Source organism: Carassius gibelio, chromosome A6 (genome assembly GCF_023724105.1).
Source record: "Carassius gibelio isolate Cgi1373 ecotype wild population from Czech Republic chromosome A6, carGib1.2-hapl.c, whole genome shotgun sequence".
Classification (NCBI taxonomy): Eukaryota; Metazoa; Chordata; class Actinopteri; order Cypriniformes; family Cyprinidae; genus Carassius; species Carassius gibelio.
Genome location: NC_068376.1, coordinates 947,682 through 967,261, shown reverse-complemented (window position 1 = coordinate 967,261; position 19,580 = coordinate 947,682). Strand labels below are relative to the sequence as shown.

Sequence of the window (19,580 nt, the reverse complement as noted above, 5' to 3'; positions counted from 1 at the left end):
CGTGTGTTGCACGGTCAGAGTACACTTACTTTTCATGAAGACAGGCCAAACCTCCGGCTCCGGGCTCCTAGGGGCAGGTCTGTCACGAAGAAGGCCACGGTTCAGAAGTTCTCCTGCGAGGTTCTGCACAAATGGAGGGCACAAATGTGGCTGTGGTCCCACGTCCTAGCTCTAAGCATCCAGTGCTTGCTGGACTCCGTCTTTTGAACCTCTGAGGCTATTTGTTCCGGCGTGCTGTTTCTCGCCAGGTGGACAGGTAGGTTCTCCTGCGGTCTGTGCCAAACCAAGCAGTGAAGCGCCGGTCAGCTTTTCTAAAAAGGGGGGAGAGAGGACATGAAATAAATGATTCCTACAAGTCAAGTCAGTCAAGTCACCTTTATGCATATAGCGCTTTAAAACAAAATACATTGCGTCGAAGCAACTGAACAACATTCATTAGGAAAACAGTGTGTCAATAATGCAAATTGTTAGTTAAAGGCAGTTCATCATTGAATTCAGTGATGTCATCTCTGTTCAGTTAAATAGTGTCTGTGCATTTATTTTGCAATCAAGTCAACGACAACGCTGTAGATGAAGTGACCCCAACTGAACAAGCCAGAGGCGACAGCGGCAAGGAACCGAAACTCCATCGGTGACAGAATGGAGAAAAAAAACCTTGGGAGAAACCAGGCTCAGTTCTCCTCTGACCAGACGAAACCAGTAGTTCAATTTAAGGCTGCAGCTTCCAGAAGAGATCAGATGTGCTTAAACACTAGTCACATTTAAATCTAGACTCAAAACGCGTCTTTTTAGCTGTGCATTTATTGAATGAGCACTGTGCAATGTCCGAACTGATTGCACTATATTTTCAATGTTTTATTTTATTTTATTTTTTTATGTAAAATAATTTTCTAAATGTTTTTAAATGTTTAATCATTTTAAAAGTTTTAAAATTGCTTGTTTTATTTTTGTTATTATTTTTCTTCATGATTATTTTACTTCTTTTAATGTAAAGCACTTTGAATTACCATTGTGTATGAAATGTGCTATATAAATAAACTTGCCTTGCCTAATGATATAGCAAGTACATAGGGTGTTATGGGAAGTGTTCCCGGTTCCGGTTTACCTAATCAATGCAGCCTAAAAAATCCTTTAACGGATTTGGATATTAAAAGCATATTAGTATGTTATGTGTGAGCCAGGTTAAAGAGATGGGTCTTTAATCTAGATTTAAACTGCAAGAGTGTGTCTGCCTCCCGAACAATGTTAGGGAAGATATTCCAGAGTTTAGGCGCCAAATAGGAAAAGGGATCTGCCGCCCGCAGTTGATTTTAATATTCTAGGTATTATCAAATTGCCTGAGTTTTGAGAACGTAGCGGACGTAGAGGAGTATAATGTAAAAGGAGCTCATTCAAATACTGAGGTGCAAAACCATTCAGGGCTTTATAAGTAATGAGGAATATTTTAAAATCTATACGATGTTTGATAGGGAGCCAGTGCAGTGTTGACAGGACAGGGCTAGTATGGTCATATACTTCCCCTGGTTCTAGTAAGAACTCTTGTTGCTGCATTTTGGACTAGCTTAGTTTGTTTACTAAGTATGCAGAACAACCATCCAATAGAGCATTACAATAATCTAACCTTGAGGTCATAAATGCATGGATTAACATTTCTGCATTTGACATTGAGAGCATAGGCCGTAATTTAGATATATTTTTGAGATGGAAAAATGCAGTTTTACAAATGCTAGAAACGTGGCTTTCTAAGGAAAGATTGCAATCAATAGCACACCTAGGTTCCTAACCGATGACGGAGAATTGACAGATGATTTTAAAGAATCAGACATGAGTTAAAGAAATTTAGAAAGGCAAACAACAAAAAACAGCCATCAGCAGCAGAGCGAGACCTGTGCCATTAGCATTTCCATTGTGTAATGGTGTCAATGGGTCTTCAAAGTGCAGAGTGTTTTTGTAAAGGCACAGACAGTCTTGAAAACTTGAAAAATCACTCTAACTTTGCTATCAAAACAGGAATACATTTCATAACACAATTTTAACGCACACATTCCAGTGCAAAACACGTTTTTTTGGTTTAGCTTAGCCCATTGACAAATAACACTCAGCTTTCTTTACCCAACAGCTAGGTTCATTTGTATTCTTTTCCATAAAACAATAAACAACATCTTACGCTTGACTACACGTGAATGACAGTGAACCTCTTGATGACTGAGCTTATAGATATCCGGACAGGAAACAATATACTAAGGCAAGGAAAGCATTTGTTTACAGTTTATTTACACTGCAGTTTAAACTGTTTAAACAAAGACATGCAATTGTAAAACAAAAACACACATATTACCTCCTCTCAGCTTGTTCAGCCATTGCAAAAGGACTCGAAGTAAGTGAGGGTCCGGGTCAGATGTGAAACTTTGATGAAAAATCCCAAAGGACAGCTTTGATTTCACTGTCACCTCCACTCAGTTGATACAGTAACAGTGGGGGGGGGGAGCAGTCTCACCTTCAGTGATGTCACCGAAGCAGAGCCAGTGAGCTGTGGGCACAGTACATTTGCAGCAAATTTCAAACTGACACAAAGACACACTGACACACACACACACCACACGCACACACACACAGAGAGATAGCCTTGTAGCATCAAATTAACTTAGTCCGTCAGATCATGCAACAATTAATGTTTATAAAAAAATAAATAATGCAGGATCATGCAGGACTGAGGATAATGGACCAGCAAATGACCAAATGCTCCCTATGACAAACTGTTTTGGTCAAACAAAAGGAAAAGAAAGAAATCCCAACATCTCTCCATTCTAATCTGAAGCACTTTTTTCATCTTTAACCATTAGTTTTTTGCCTCTTTTGGGCTCAGGTGTTTTGGCCATCCTTCTCCTTCTTGCCCTTGGTGACTAATTTCTGCCGGTATCTGCCCAAAACTGTTGTTTTAGAACAAATATAGAAAGTATGATTGGTAGAACAAATCAGAACTCTTAAATGTGAATTGTGAACATTTTTTTTATTAACTATAAAACATACAACAAAACAATAAAACTATAACATTTAAATCATAAAACCAAAGAACTCTTAAAACATTACATGAACTAAAAAACAGAACCATAAAACAGACACAGTGATCTGGGAGGTGTTTTGATCCCTGGATCAAACTGTTGTCCAGTTCACCCATATCCATAAAGACATCAAACTCGTCCAAGGCCTGGGTCAGAGCTTCGGCCATGGCCCACAGTATCTGTAATATATTAGGCATATATTATTATATATATTTATTTTTTCCAATATATCCAATATACATCCAAACGAAATAAACCCGTGAAATCATTTGTCTTTTTAGGAACAAGGTATCACTAAGCCTGAATAAAAATAGTTTTCCAGCCAGTTCGTGTGCGTCTGTGTGTTTTGACTGCATATGCGTGTGAGTGTGCACACGTGCGTGTGAGTGTGCACAGGAGTGTACGTGTGTGTTGTGAAGAGAGAGAGAGTGCATCATTAAAATTAGACTGGAAAGATGTCTTTGAGTGAAGTCATCCGCTCAAGAGCTCCGCCTGGAGTGTCAAAATCCTGCTAAAATATTGGAATCCTAATCAGTTTTTTACACATGGCTATTCACAGTTTTATCCAGGAGAGGGCGACCGAGAAGCCAAGGGTTATATCCTGGAGAATATGATATTAGTTTTATGATATTTCTGAACAGAATTTGATGAAGCGTCTGGTTGATAAAGGTTTACAGAGTCTAGGGACTGGCACGTTTAAAAACGGTGGGGCCAGGGTCAGTGGGTTACGGTCAGTGGGGCTAAGGCTAGCAGTTTTGTTTGGGGCTAAGGCTAGCAGTTTTGAGGGTTAAGGTTTAGGGGCTAGTTTGGGGTCAGTTGCAGCTAGGTATATAGATAAAAACGAGTTTCACCCTCATTAATTCCACCCTCGTTAGCATATGCGATCTGATTGGCCAAAGCTTACCTGTCCGTATCTTTTGAAGCGTAGGTCCGATGTGCACATAACTGGTATCGTTGGATTCAGAGGCGGCCTTCTTTCAGGTAGCGTGGATCTATGGAAGAAAGGATGTCGTTTTCAAATCCAATGTGACCGACATCAGTCTAAAGCGTGACAAAAAGGAAGCCAGTCATCGATAAAAACAAGAAATACATCCAAACGAAATAACCCGTGAAATCATTGTCTTTTTAGGAACAAGGTATCACTAGCCTGAATAAAAATAGTTTTCCAGCCAGTTCGTGTGCGTCTGTGTGTTTTGACTGCATATGCGTGTGAGTGTGCACACGTGCGTGTGAGTGTGCACAGGAGTGTACGTGTGTGTTTGTGAAAGAGAGAGAGAGAGTGCATCATTAAAATTAGACTGGAAAGATGTCTTTGAGTGAAGTCATCCGCTCAAGAGCTCCGCCTGGAGTGTCAAATCCTGCTAAAATATTGGAATCCTAATCAGTTTTTTACACATGGCTATTCACAGTTTTATCCAGGAGAGGGCGACCGAGAAGCCAAGGGTTATATCCTGGAGAATATGATATTAGTTTTATGATATTTCTGTACAGAATTTGATGAAGCGTCTGGTTGATAAAGGTTTACAGAGTCTAGGGACTGGCACGTTTAAAAACGGTGGGGCCAGGGGGTCAGTGGGTTACGGTCAGTGGGGCTAAGGCTAGCAGTTTTGTTTGGGGCTAAGGCTAGCAGTTTTGAGGGTTAAGGTTTAGGTATATAGATAAAAACGAGTTTCACCCTCATTAATTCCACCCTCGTTAGCATATGCGATCTGATTGGCCAAAGCTTACCTGTCCGTATCTTTTGAAGCGTAGGTCCGATGTGCACATAACTGGTATCGTTGGATTCAGAAGGCGGCCTTCTTCAGGTAGCGTGGATCTATGGAAGAAAGGATGTCGTTTTCAAATCCAATGTGACCGTACATCAGTCTAAAGCGTGACAAAAAGGAAGCCAGTCATCGATAAAAACAGAAATACATCCAAACGAAATAACCCGTGAAATCATTTGTCTTTTAGGAACAAGGTATCACTAGCCTGAATAAAAATAGTTTTCCAGCCAGTTCGTGTGCGTCTGTGTGTTTTGACTGCATATGCGTGTGAGTGTGCACACGTGCGTGTGAGTGTGCACAGGAGTGTATGTGTGTGTTTGTGAAAGAGAGAGAGAGTGCATCATTAAAATTAGACTGGAAAGATGTCTTTGAGTGAAGTCATCCGCTCAAGAGCTCCGCCTGGAGTGTCAAATCCTGCTAAAAATATTGGAATCCTAATCAGTTTTTTTACACATGGCTATTCACAGTTTTATCCAGGAGAGGGCGACCGAGAAGCCAAGGGTTATATCCTGGAGAATATGATATTAGTTTTATGATATTTCTGTACAGAATTTGATGAGCGTCTGGTTGATAAAGGTTTACAGAGTCTAGGGACTGGCACGTTTAAAAACGGTGGGGCCAGGGGTCAGTGGGTTACGGTCAGTGGGGCTAAGGCTAGCAGTTTTGTTTGGGGCTAAGGCTAGCAGTTTTGAGGGTTAAGGTTTAGGGGCTAGTTTGGGGTCAGTTGCAGCTAGGTATATAGATAAAAACGAGTTTCACCCTCATTAATTCCACCCTCGTTAGCATATGCGATCTGATTGGCCAAAGCTTACCTGTCCCGTATCTTTTGAAGCGTAGGTCCGATGTGCACATAACTGGTATCGTTGGATTCAGAAGGCGGCCTTCTTTCAGGTAGCGTGGATCTATGGAAGAAAGGATGTCGTTTTCAAATCCAATGTGACCGTACATCAGTCTAAAGCGTGACAAAAAGGAAGCCAGTCATCGATAAAAACAAGAAATACATCCAAACGAAATAACCCGTGAAATCATTATGTCTTTTTAGGAACAAGGTATCACTAGCCTGATAAAAATAGTTTTCCAGCCAGTTCGTGTGCGTCTGTGTGTGTTTTGACTGCATATGCGTGTGAGTGTGCACACGTGCGTGTGAGTGTGCACAGGAGTGTACGTGTGTGTTTGTGAAAGAGAGAGAGAGTGCATCATTAAAATTAGACTGAAAGATGTCTTTGAGTGAAGTCATCCGCTCAAGAGCTCCGCCTGGAGTGTCAAATCTGCTAAAATATTGGAATCCTAATCAGTTTTTTACACATGGCTATTCACAGTTTTATCCAGGAGAGGGCGCCCGAGAAGCCAAGGTTATATCCTGGAGAATATGATATTAGTTTTATGATATTTCTGTACAGAATTTGATGAAGCGTCTGGTTGATAAAGGTTTACAGAGTCTAGGGACTGGCACGTTTAAAAACGGTGGGGCCAGGGGTCAGTGGGTTACGGTCAGTGGGGCTAAGGCTAGCAGTTTTGTTTGCGGGCTAAGGCTAGCAGTTTTGAGGGTTAAGGTTTAGGTATATAGATAAAAACGAGTTTCACCCTCATTAATTCCACCCTCGTTAGCATATGCGATCTGATTGGCCAAAGCTTACCTGTCCGTATCTTTTGAAGCGTAAGGTCCGATGTGCACATAACTGGTATCGTTGGATTCAGAAGGCGGCCTTCTTTCAGGTAGCGTGGATCTATGGAAGAAAGGATGTCGTTTTCAAATCCAATGAGACCGTACATCAGTCTAAAGCGTGACAAAAAGGGAAGCCAGTCATCGATAAAAAACAAGAAATACATCCAAACGAAATAACCCGTGAAATCATTTGTCTTTTTAGGAACAAGGTATCACTAGCCTGAATAAAAATAGTTTTCCAGCCAGTTCGTGTGCGGTCTGTGTGTTTTGACTGCATATGCGTGTGAGTGTGCACACATGCGTGTGAGTGTGCACAGGAGTGTATGTGTGTGTTTGTGAAAGAGAGAGAGAGTGCATCATTAAAATTAGACTGGAAAGATGTCTTTGAGTGAAGTCATCCGCTCAAGAGCTCCGCCTGGAGTGTCAAATCCTGCTAAAATATGGAATCCTAATCAGTTTTTTACACATGCTATTCACAGTTTTATCCAGGAGAGGGGCGACCGAGAAGCAAGGGTTATATCCTGGAGAATATGATATTAGTTTTATGATATTTCTGTACAGAATTTGATGAAGCGTCTGGTTGATAAAGGTTTACAGAGTCTAGGGACTGGCACGTTTTAAAAACGGTGGGGCCAGGGGTCAGTGGGTTACGGTCAGTGGGGCTAAGGCTAGCAGTTTTGTTTGGGGCTAAGGCTAGCAGTTTTGAGGGTTAAGGTTTAGGGGCTAGTTTGGGGTCAGTTGCAGCTAGGTATATAGATAAAAACGAGTTTTCACCCTCATTAATTCCACCCTCGTTAGCATTATGCGATCTGATTGGCCAAAGCTACCTGTCCGTATCTTTTGAAGCGTAGGTCCGATGTGCACATAACTGGTATCGTTGGATTCAGAGGCGGCCTTCTTTCAGGTAGCGTGGATCTATGGAAGAAAGGATGTCGTTTTCAAATCCAATGTGACCGTACATCAGTCTAAAGCGTGACAAAAAGGAAGCCAGTCATCGATAAAAACAAGAAATACATCCAAACGAAATAACCCGTGAAATCATTTGTCTTTTTAGGAACAAGGTATCACTAGCCTGAATAAAAATAGTTTTCCAGCCAGTTCGTGTGCGTCTGTGTGTTTTGACTGCATATGCGTGTGAGTGTGCACACGTGCGTGTGAGTGTGCACAGGAGTGTATGTGTGTGTTTGTGAAAGAGAGAGAGAGTGCATCATTAAAATTAGACTGGAAAGATGTCTTTGAGTGAAGTCATCCGCTCAAGAGCTCCGCCTGGAGTGTCAAATCCTGCTAAAATATTGGAATCCTAATCAGTTTTTTACACATGGCTATTCACAGTTTTATCCAGGAGAGGGCGACCGAGAAGCCAAGGGTTATATCCTGGAGAATATGATATTAGTTTTATGATATTTCTGTACAGAATTTGATGAAGCGTCTGGTTGATAAAGGTTTACAGAGTCTAGGGACTGGCACGTTTAAAAACGGTGGGGCCAGGGTCAGTGGGTTACGGTCAGTGGGGCTAGGCTAGCAGTTTTGTTTGGGGCTAAGGCTAGCAGTTTTGAGGGTTAAGGTTTAGGGGCTAGTTTGGGGTCAGTGCAGCTAGGTATATAGATAAAAACGAGTTTCACCCCTCATTAATTCCACCCTCGTTAGCATATGCGATCTGATTGGCCAAAGCTTACCTGTCCGTATCTTTTGAAGCGTAGGTCCCGATGTGCACATAACTGGTATCGTTGGATTCAGAAGGCGGCCTTCTTTCAGGTAGCGTGGATCTATGGAAGAAAGGATGTCGTTTTCAAATCCAATGTGACCGTACATCAGTCTAAAGCGTGACAAAAAAGGAAGCCAGTCATCGATAAAAACAAGAAATACATCCAAACGAAATAACCCGTGAAATCTTTTGTCTTTTTAGGAACAAGGTATCACTAGCCTGAATAAAAATAGTTTTCCAGCCAGTTCGTGTGCGTCTGTGTGTTTTGACTGCATATGCGTGTGAGTGTGCACACGTGCGTGTGAGTGTGCACAGGAGTGTATGTGTGTGTTTGTGAAAGAGAGAGAGAGTGCATCATTAAAATTAGACTGGAAAGATGTCCTTTGAGTGAAGTCATCCGCTCAAGAGCTCCGCCTGGAGTGTCAAATCCTGCTAAAATATTGGAATCCTAATCAGTTTTTTACACATGGCTATTCACAGTTTTATCCAGGAGAGGGCGACCGAGAAGCCAAGGGTTATATCCTGGAGAATATGATATTAGTTTTATGATATTTCTGTACAGAATTTGATGAAGCGTCTGGTTGATAAAGGTTTACAGAGTCTAGGGACTGGCACGTTTAAAAACGGTGGGCCAGGGGTCAGTGGGTTACGGTCAGTGGGCTAAGGCTAGCAAGTTTTGTTTGGGGCTAAGGCTAGCAGTTTGAGGGTTAAGGTTTAGGGGCTAGTTTGGGGTCAGTTGCAGCTAGGTATATAGATAAAAACGAGTTTCACCCTCATTAATTCCACCCTCGTTAGCATATGCGATCTGATTGGCCAAAGCTTACCTGTCCGTATCTTTTGAAGCGTAGGTCCGATGTGCACATAACTGGTATCGTTGGATTCAGAAGGCGGCCTTCTTTCAGGTAGCGTGGATCTATGGAGAAAGGATGTCGTTTTCAAATCCAATGTGACCGTACATCAGTCTAAAGCGTGACAAAAAGGAAGCCAGTCATCGATAAAAACAAGAAATACATCCAAACGAAATAACCCGTGAAATCATTTGTCTTTTTAGGAACAAGGTATCACTAGCCTGAATAAAAATAGTTTTCCAGCCAGTTCGTGTGCGTCTGTGTGTTTTGACTGCATATGCGTGTGAGTGTGCACAGGAGTGTATGTGTGTGTTTGTGAAAGAGAGAGAGAGTGCATCATTAAAATTAGACTGGAAAGATGTCTTTGAGTGAAGTCATCCGCTCAAGAGCTCCGCCTGGAGTGTCAAATCCTGCTAAAATATTGGAATCCTAATCAGTTTTTTACACATGGCTATTCACAGTTTTATCCAGGAGAGGGCGACCGAGAAGCCAAGGGTTATATCCTGGAGAATATGATATTAGTTTTATGATATTTCTGTACAGAATTTGATGAAGCGTCTGGTTGATAAAGGTTTACAGAGTCTAGGGACGGGCACGTTTTAAAAACGGGGGGCCAGGGGTCAGTGGGTTACGGTCAGTGGGGCTAAGGCTAGCAGTTTTGTTTGGGGCTAAGGCTAGCAGTTTTGAGGGTTAAGGTTTAGGGGCTAGTTTGGGGTCAGTTGCAGCTAGGTATATAGATAAAAACGAGTTTCACCCTCATTAATTCCACCCTCGTTAGCATATGCGATCTGATTGGCCAAAGCTTACCTGTCCGTATCTTTTGAAGCGTAGGTCCGATGTGCACATAACTGGTATCGTTGGATTCAGAAGGCGGCCTTCTTTCAGGTAGCGTGGATCTATGGAAGAAAGGATGTCGTTTTCAAATCCAATGTGACCGGACATCAGTCTAAAAGCGTGACAAAAAGGAAGCCAGTCATCGATAAAAAACAAGAAATACATCCAAAACGAAATAACCCCGTGAAATCATTTGTCTTTTTAGGAACAAGGTATCACTAGCCTGAATAAAAATAGTTTTCCAGCCAGTTTCGTGTGCGTCTGTGTGTTTTGACTGCATATGCGTGTGAGTGTGCACACGTGCGTGTGAGTGTGCACAGGAGTGTATGTGTGTGTTTGTGAAAGAGAGAGAGAGTTGCATCATTAAAATTAGACTGGAAAGATGTCTTTGAGTGAAGTCATCCGCTCAAGAGCTCCGCCTGGAGTGTCAAATCCTGCTAAAATATTGGAATCCTAATCAGTTTTTTACACATGGCTATTCACAGTTTTATCCAGGAGAGGGCGACCGAGAAGCCAAGGGTTATATCTGGAGAATATGATATTAGTTTTATGATATTTCTGTACAGAATTTGATGAGCGTCTGGTTGATAAAGGTTTACAGAGTCTAGGGACTGGCACGTTTAAAAACGGTGGGGCCAGGGGTCAGTGGGTACGGTCAGTGGGGCTAAGGCTAGCAGTTTTGTTTGGGGCTAAGGCTAGCAGTTTTGAGGGTTAAGGTTTAGGGCTAGTTTTGGGGTCAGTTGCAGCTAGGTATATAGATAAAAACGAGTTTCACCCTCATTAATTCCACCCTCGTTAGCATATGCGATCTGATTGGCCAAAGCTTACCTGTCCGTATCTTTTGAAGCGTAGGTCCGATGTGCACATAACTGGTATCGTTGGATCAGAAGGCGGCCTCTTTCAGGTAGCGTGGATCTATGGAAGAAAGGATGTCGTTTTCAAATCCAATGTGACCGTACATCAGTCTAAAGCGTGACAAAAAGGAAGCCAGTCAACGATAAAAACAAGAAATACATCCAAACGAAAAACCCGTGAAATCATTTGTCTTTTTAGGAACAAGGTATCACTAGCCTGAATAAAATAGTTTTCCAGCCAGTTCGTGTGCGTCTGTGTGTTTTGACTGCATATGCGTGTGAGTGTGCACACGTGCGTGTGAGTGTGCACAGGAGTGTATGTGTGTGTTTGTGAAAGAGAGAGAGAGTGCATCATTAAAATTAGACTGGAAAGATGTCTTTGAGTGAAGTCATCCGCTCAAGAGCTCCGCCTGGAGTGTCAAATCCTGCTAAAATATTGGATCCTAATCAGTTTTTTTACACATGGCTATTCACAGTTTTATCCAGGAGAGGGCGACCGAGAAGCCAAGGGTTATATCCTGGAGAATATGATATTAGTTTTATGATATTTCTGTACAGAATTTGATGAAGCGTCTGGTTGATAAAGGTTTACAGAGTCTAGGGACTGGCACGTTTAAAAACGGTGGGGCCAGGGGTCAGTGGGTTACGGTCAGTGGGGCTAAGGCTAGCAGTTTTGTTTGGGGCTAAGGCTAGCAGTTTTGAGGGTTAAGGTTAGGGGCTAGTTTGGGGTCAGTTGCAGCTAGGTATATAGATAAAAACGAGTTTCACCCTCATTAATTCCACCCTCGTTAGCATATGCGATCTGATGGGCCAAAGCTTACCTGTCCGTATCTTTTGAAGCGTAGGTCCGATGTGCACATAACTGGTATCGTTGGATTCAGAAGGCGGCCTTCTTTCAGGTAGCGTGGATCTATGGAAGAAAGGATGTCGTTTTCAAATCCAATGTGACCGTACATCAGTCTAAAGCGTGACAAAAAGGAAGCCAGTCATCGATAAAAACAAGAAATACATCCAAACGAAATAACCCGTGAAATCATTTGTCTTTTTAGGAACAAGGTATCACTAGCCTGAATAAAAATAGTTTTCCAGCCAGTTCGTGTGCGTCTGTGTGTTTTGACTGCATATGCGTGTGAGTGTGCACAGGAGTGTATGTGTGTGTTTGTGAAAGAGAGAGAGAGGCATCATTAAAATTAGACTGGAAAGATGTCTTTGAGTGAAGTCATCCGCTCAAGAGCTCCGCCTGGAGTGTCAAATCCTGCTAAAATATTGGAATCCTAATCAGTTTTTTTACACATGGCTATTCACAGTTTTATCCAGGAGAGGGCGACCGAGAAGCCAAGGGTTATATCCTGGAGAATAGGATATTAGTTTTATGATATTTCTGTACAGAATTTGATGAAGCGTCTGGTTGATAAAGGTTTACAGAGTCTAGGGACTGGCACGTTTAAAAACGGTGGGGCCAGGGGTCAGTGGGTTACGGTCAGTTGGGGCTAAGGCTAGCAGTTTTGTTTGGGGCTAAGGCCTAGCAGTTTTGAGGGTTAAGGTTTAGGGGCTAGTTTGGGGTCAGTTGCAGCTAGGTATATAGATAAAAACGAGTTTCACCCTCATTAATTCCACCCTCGTTAGCATATGCGATCTGATTGGCCAAAGCTTACCTGTCCGTATCTTTTGAAGCGTAGGTCCGATGTGCACATAACTGTATCGTTGGATTCAGAAGGCGGCCTTCTTTCAGGTAGCGTGGATCTATGGAAGAAAGGATGTCGTTTTCAAATCAATGTGACCGTACATCAGTCTAAAGCGTGACAAAAAGGGAAGCCAGTCATCGATAAAAACAAGAATTACATCCAAACGAAATAACCCGTGAAATCATTTGTCTTTTTAGGAACAAGTATCACTAGCCTGAATAAAAATAGTTTTCCAGCCAGTTCGTGTGCGTCTGTGTGTTTTGACTGCATATGCGTGTGAGTGTGCACACGTGCGTGTGAGTGTGCACAGGAGTGTATGTGTGTGTTTGTGAAAGAGAGAGAGAGTGCATCATTAAAATTAGACTGGAAAGATGTCTTTGAGTGAAGTCATCCGCTCAAGAGCTCCGCCTGGAGTGTCAAATCCTGCTAAAATATTGGAATCCTAATCAGTTTTTTACACATGGCTATTCACAGTTTTATCCAGGAGAGGGCGACCGAGAAGCCAAGGGTTATATCCTGGAGAATATGATATTAGTTTTATGATATTTCTGTACAGAATTTGATGAAGCGTCTGGTTGATAAAGGTTTTCAGAGTCTAGGGGACTGGCACGTTTAAAAACGGTGGGGCCAGGGGTCAGTGGGTTACGGTCAGTGGGGCTAAGGCTAGCAGTTTTGTTTGGGGCTAAGGCTAGCAGTTTTGAGGGTTAAGGTTTAGGGGCTAGTTTGGGGTCAGTTGCAGCTAGGTATATAGATAAAAACGAGTTTCACCCTCATTAATTCCACCCTCGTTAGCATATGCGATCTGATTGGCCAAAGCTTACCTGTCCGTATCTTTTGAAGCGTAGGTCCGATGTGCACATAACTGGTATCGTTGGATTCAGAAGGCGGCCTTCTTTCAGGTAGCGTGGATCTATGGAAGAAAAGGATGTCGTTTTCAAATCCAATGTGACCGTACATCAGTCTAAAGCGTGACAAAAAGGAAGCCAGTCATCGATAAAAACAAGAAATACATCCAAACGAAATAACCCGTGAAATCATTTGTCTTTTTAGGAACAAGGTATCACTAGCCTGAATAAAAATAGTTTTCCAGCCAGTTCGTGTGCGTCTGTGTGTTTTGACTGCATATGCGTGTGAGTGTGCACACGTGCGTGTGAGTGTGCACAGGAGTGTATGTGTGTGAAAGAGAGAGAGAGTGCATCATTAAAATTAGACTGGAAAGATGTCTTTGAGTGAAGTCATCCGCTCAAGAGCTCCGCCTGGAGTGTCAAATCCTGCTAAAATATTGGAATCCTAATCAGTTTTTTACACATGGCTATTCACAGTTTTATCCAGGAGAGGGCGACCGAGAAGCCAAGGGTTATATCCTGGAGAATATGATATTAGTTTTATGATATTTCTGTACAGAATTTGATGAAGCGTCTGGTTGATAAAGGTTTACAGAGTCTAGGGACTGGCACGTTTAAAAACGGTGGGGCCAGGGGTCAGTGGGTTACGGTCAGTGGGGCTAAGGCTAGCAGTTTTGTTTGGGGCTAAGGCTAGCAGTTTTGAGGGTTAAGGTTTAGGGGCTAGTTTGGGGTCAGTTGCAGCTAGGTATATAGATAAAAACGAGTTTCACCCTCATTAATTCCACCCCTCGTTAGCATATGCGATCTGATTGGCCAAAGCTTACCTGTCCGTATCTTTTGAAGCGTAGGTCCGATGTGCACATAACTGGTATCGTTGGATTCAGAAGGCGGCCTTCTTTCAGGTAGCGTGGATCTATGGAAGAAAGGATGTCGTTTTCAAATCCAATGTGACCGTACATCAGTCTAAAGCGTGACAAAAAGGAAGCCAGTCATCGATAAAAACAAGAAATACATCCAAACGAAATAACCCGTGAAATCATTTGTCTTTTTAGGAACAAGGTATCACTAGCCTGAATAAAAATAGTTTTCCAGCCAGTTCGTGTGCGTCTGTGTGTTTTGACTGCATATGCGTGTGAGTGTGCACACGTGCGTGTGAGTGTGCACAGGAGTGTATGTGTGTGTTTGTGAAAGAGAGAGAGAGTGCATCATTAAAATTAGACTGGAAAGATGTCTTTGAGTGAAGTCATCCGCTCAAGAGCTCCGCCTGGAGTGTCAAATCCTGCTAAAATATTGGAATCCTAATCAGTTTTTTTACACATGGCTATTCACAGTTTTATCCAGGAGAGGGCGACCGAGAAGCCAAGGGTTATATCCTGGAGAATATGATATAGTTTTATGATATTTCTGTACAGAATTTGATGAAGCGTCTGGTTGATAAAGGTTTCACAGAGTCTAGGGGACTGGCACGTTTAAAAAACGGTGGGGCCAGGGGTCAGTGGGGCTAAGGCTAGCAGTTTTGTTTGGGGCTAAGGCTAGCAGTTTTGAGGGTTAAAGGTTTAGGGGCTAGTTTGGGGTCAGTTGCAGCTAGGTATATAGATAAAAACGAGTTTCACCCTCATTAATTCCACCCTCGTTAGCATATGCGATCTGATTGGCCAAAGCTTACCTGTCCGTATCTTTTGAAGCGTAGGTCCGATGTGCACATAACTGGTATCGTTGGATTCAGAAGGCGGCCTTCTTTCAGGTAGCGTGGATCTATGGAAGAAAGGATGTCGTTTTCAAATCCAATGTGACCGTACATCAGTCTAAAGCGTGACAAAAAGGAAGCCAGTCATCGATAAAAACAAGAAATACATCCAAACGAAATAACCCGTGAAATCATTTGTCTTTTTAGGAACAAGTATCACTAGCCTGAATAAAAATAGTTTTCCAGCCAGTTCGTGTGCGTCTGTGTGTTTTGACTGCATATGCGTGTGAGTGTGCACACGTGCGTGTGAGTGTGCACAGGAGTGTATGTGTGTGTTTGTGAAAGAGAGAGAGAGTGCATCATTAAAATTAGACTGGAAAGATGTCTTTGAGTGAAGTCATCCGCTCAAGAGCTCCGCCTGGAGTGTCAATCCTGCTAAAATATTGGAATCCTAATCAGTTTTTTACACATGGCTATTCACAGTTTTATCCAGGAGAGGGCGACCGAGAAGCCAAGGGTTATATCCTGGAGAATATGATATTAGTTTTATGATATTTCTGTACAGAATTTGATGAAGCGTCTGGTTGATAAGGTTACAGAGTCTAGGGACTGGCACGTTTAAAAACGGTGGGGGCCAGGGGTCAGTGGGTTACGGTCAGTGGGGCTAAGGCTAGCAGTTTTGTTTGGGGCTAAGGCTAGCAGTTTTGAGGGTTAAGGTTTAGGGGCTAGTTTGGGGTCAGTTGCAGCTAGGTATATAGATAAAAAACGAGTTTCACCCTCATTAATTCCACCCTCGTTAGCATATGCGATCTGATTGGCCAAAGCTTACCTGTCCCGTATCTTTTGAAGCGTAGGTCCGATGTGCACATAACTGGTATCGTTGGATTCAGAAGGCGGCCTTCTTTCAGGTAGCGTGGATCTATGGAAGAAAGGATGTCGTTTTCAAATCCAATGTGACCGTACATCAGTCTAAAGCGTGACAAAAAGGAAGCCAGTCATCGATAAAAACAAGAAATACATCCAAACGAAATAACCCGTGAAATCATTTGTCTTTTTAGGAACAAGGTATCACTAGCCTGAATAAAAATAGTTTTCCAGCCAGTTCGTGTGCGTCTGTGTGTTTTGGACTGCATATTGCGTGTGAGTGTGCACAACGTGCGTGTGAGTGTGCACAGGAGTGTATGTGTGTGTTTGTGAAAGAGAGAGAGAGTGCATCATTAAAATTAGACTGGAAAGATGTCTTTGAGTGAAGTCATCCGCTCAAGAGCTCCGCCTGGAGTGTCAAATCCTGCTAAAAATATTGGAATCCTAATCAGTTTTTTTACACATGGCTATTCACAAGTTTTATCCAGGAGAGGGCGACCGAGAAGCCAAGGGTTATATCCTGGAGAATATGATATTAGTTTTATGATATTTCTGTACAGAATTTGATGAAGCGTCTGGTTGATAAAGGTTTACCAGAGTCTAGGGACTGGCACGTTTAAAAACGGTGGGGCCAGGGGTCAGTGGGTTACGGTCAGTGGGGCTAAGGCTAGCAGTTTTGTTTGGGGCTAAGGCTAGCAGTTTTGAGGGTTAAGGTTTAGGGGCTAGTTTGGGGTCAGTTGCAGCTAGGTATATAGATAAAAACGAGTTTCACCCTCATTAATTCCACCCTCGTTAGCTTATGCGATCTGATTGGCCAAAGCTTACCTGTCCGTATCTTTTGAAGCGTAGGTCCGATGTGCACATAACTGGTATCGTTGGATTCAGAAGGCGGCCTTCTTTCAGGTAGCGTGGATCTATGGAAGAAAGGATGTCGTTTTCAAATCCAATGTGACCGTACATCAGTCTAAAGCGTGACAAAAAGGAAGCCAGTCATCGATAAAAACAAGAAATACATCCAAACGAAATAACCCGTGAAATCATTTGTCTTTTTAGGAACAAGGTATCACTAGCCTGAATAAAAATAGTTTTCCAGCCAGTTCGTGTGCGTCTGTGTGTTTTGACTGCATTATGCGTGTGAGTGTGCACAGGAGTGTATGTGTGTGTTTGTGAAAGAGAGAGAGAGTGCATCATTAAAATTAGACTGGAAAGATGTCTTTGAGTGAAGTCATCCGCTCAAGAGCTCCGCCTGGAGTGTCAAATCCTGCTAAAATATTGGAATCCTAATCAGTTTTTTTACACATGGCTATTCACAGTTTTATCCAGGAGAGGGCGACCGAGAAGCCAAGGGTTATATCCTGGAGAATATGATATTAGTTTTATGATATTTCTGTACAGAATTTGATGAAGCGTCTGGTTGATAAAGGTTTACAGAGTCTAGGGACTGGCACGTTTAAAAACGGTGGGGCCAGGGGTCAGTGGGTTACGGTCAGTGGGGCTAAGGCTAGCAGTTTTGTTTGGGGCTAAGGCTAGCAGTTTTGAGGGTTAAGGTTTAGGGGCTAGTTTGGGGTCAGTTGCAGCTAGGTATATAGATAAAAACGAGTTTCACCCTCATTAATTCCACCCTCGTTAGCATATGCGATCTGATTGGCCAAAGCTTACCTGTCCGTATCTTTTGAAGCGTAGGTCCGATGTGCACATAACTGGTATCGTTGGATCAGAAGGCGGCCCTTCTTTCAGGTAGCGTGGATCTATGGAAGAAAGGATGTCGTTTTCAAATCCAATGTGACCGTACATCAGTCTAAAGCGTGACAAAAAGGAAGCCAGTCATCGATAAAAACAAGAAATACATCCAAACGAAATAACCCGTGAAATCATTTGTCTTTTTAGGAACAAGGTATCACTAGCCTGAATAAAAATAGTTTTCCAGCCAGTTCGTGTGCGTCTGTGTGTTTTGACTGCATATGCGTGTGAGTGTGCACACCGTGCGTGTGAGTGTGCACAGGAGTGTATGTGTGTGTTTGTGAAAGAGAGAGAGAGTGCATCATTAAAATTAGACTGGAAAGATGTCTTTGAGTGAAGTCATCCGCTCAAGAGCTCCGCCTGGAGTGTCAAATCCTGCTAAAATATTGGAATCCTAATCAGTTTTTTTACACATGGCTATTCACAGTTTTATCCAGGAGAGGGCGACCGAGAAGCCAAGGGTTATATCCTGGAGAATATGATATTAGTTTTATGATATTTCTGTACAGAATTTGATGAAGCGTCTGGTTGATAAAGGTTTACAGAGTCTAGGGACTGGCACGTTTAAAAACGGTGGGGGCCAGGGGTCAGTGGGTTACGGTCAGTGGGGCTAAGGCTAGCAGTTTTGTTTGGGGCTAAGGCTAGCAGTTTTGAGGGTTAAGGTTTAGGGGCTAGTTTGGGGTCAGTTGCAGCTAGGTATATAGATAAAAACGAGTTTCACCCTCATTATTCCACCCTCGTTAGCATATGCGATCTGATTGGCAAAAGCTTACCTGTCCGTATCTTTTGAAGCGTAGGTCCGATGTGCACATAACTGGTATCGTTTGGATTCAGAAGGCGGCCTTCTTTCAGGTAGCGTGGATCTATGGAAGAAAGGATGTCGTTTTCAAATCCAATGTGACCGTACATCAGTCTAAAGCGTGACAAAAAGGAAGCCAGTCATCGATAAAAACAAGAAATACATCCAAACGAAATAACCCGTGAAATCATTTGTCTTTTTAGGAACAAGGTATCACTAGCCTGAATAAAAAATAGTTTTCCAGCCAGTTCGTTTGCGTCTGTGTGTTTTGACTGCATATGCGTGTGAGTGTGCACACGTGCGTGTGAGTGTGCACAGGAGTGTATGTGTGTGTTTGTGAAAGAGAGAGAGAGTGCATCATTAAAATTAGACTGGAAAGATGTCTTTGAGTGAAGTCATCCGCTCAAGAGCTTCCGCCTGGAGTGTCAAATCCTGCTAAAATATTGGAATCCTAATCAGTTTTTTTACACATGGCTATTCACAGTTTTATCCAGGAGAGGGCGACCGAGAAGCCAAGGGTTATATCCTGGAGAATATGATATTAGTTTTATGATATTTCTGTACAGAATTTGATGAAGCGTCTGGTTGATAAAGGTTTACCAGAGTCTAGGGACTGGCACGTTTAAAAACGGTGGGGCCAGGGGTCAGTGGGTTACGGTCAGTGGGGCTAAGGCTAGCAGTTTTGTTTGGGGCTAAGGCTAGCAGTTTTGAGGGTTAAGGTTTAGGGGCTAGTTTGGGGTCAGTTGCAGCTAGGTATATAGATAAAAACGAGTTTCACCCTCAATTAATTCCACCCTCGTTAGCATATGCGATCTGATTGGCCAAAGCTTACCTGTCCGTATCTTTTGAAGCGTAGGTCCGATGTGCACATAACTGGTATCGTTGGATTCAGAAGGCGGCCTTCTTTCAGGTAGCGTGGATCTATGGAAGAAAGGATGTCGTTTTCAAATCCAATGTGACCGTACATCAGTCTAAAGCGTGACAAAAAGGAAGCCAGTCATCGATAAAAACAAGAAATACATCCAAACGAAATAACCCGTGAAATCATTTGTCTTTTTAGGAACAAGGTATCACTAGCCTGAATAAAAATAGTTTTTCCAGCCAGTTCGTGTGCGTCTGTGTGTTTTGACTGCATATGCGTGTGAGTGTGCACACGTGCGTGTGAGTGTGCACAGGAGTGTATGTGTGTGTTTGTGAAAGAGAGAGAGAGGTGCATCATTAAAAT

At 42.6% G+C, this 19,580-nt stretch overlaps 2 long non-coding RNA genes across 25 annotated transcripts; one reads left to right on the top strand and one right to left on the bottom strand.

The window, feature by feature from the left end:
• Window positions 1-108: 108 nt before the first annotated feature.
• LOC128015216 (uncharacterized) lies at window positions 109-19,278 on the bottom strand. 24 transcript variants are annotated; one of them, XR_008183829.1, is made up of 11 exons: window positions 19,188-19,278; window positions 16,642-16,730; window positions 14,932-15,020; window positions 14,090-14,178; window positions 13,242-13,330; window positions 11,557-11,645; window positions 9,855-9,943; window positions 9,024-9,112; window positions 4,791-4,878; window positions 2,339-2,530; window positions 109-311 (listed from the first exon to the last, which is right to left on the bottom strand). It is a non-coding gene; the product is annotated as an uncharacterized LOC128015216 (long non-coding RNA). The 24 variants fall into 24 exon arrangements; XR_008183818.1 differs by lacking the exon at window positions 4,791-4,878; XR_008183841.1 differs by lacking the exon at window positions 9,024-9,112.
• On the top strand, window positions 7,126-17,780 carry LOC128015217 (uncharacterized). The gene is made up of 3 exons (XR_008183842.1): window positions 7,126-7,242; window positions 8,946-9,101; window positions 17,554-17,780. It is a non-coding gene; the product is annotated as an uncharacterized LOC128015217 (long non-coding RNA).
• Window positions 19,279-19,580: the final 302 nt, after the last annotated feature.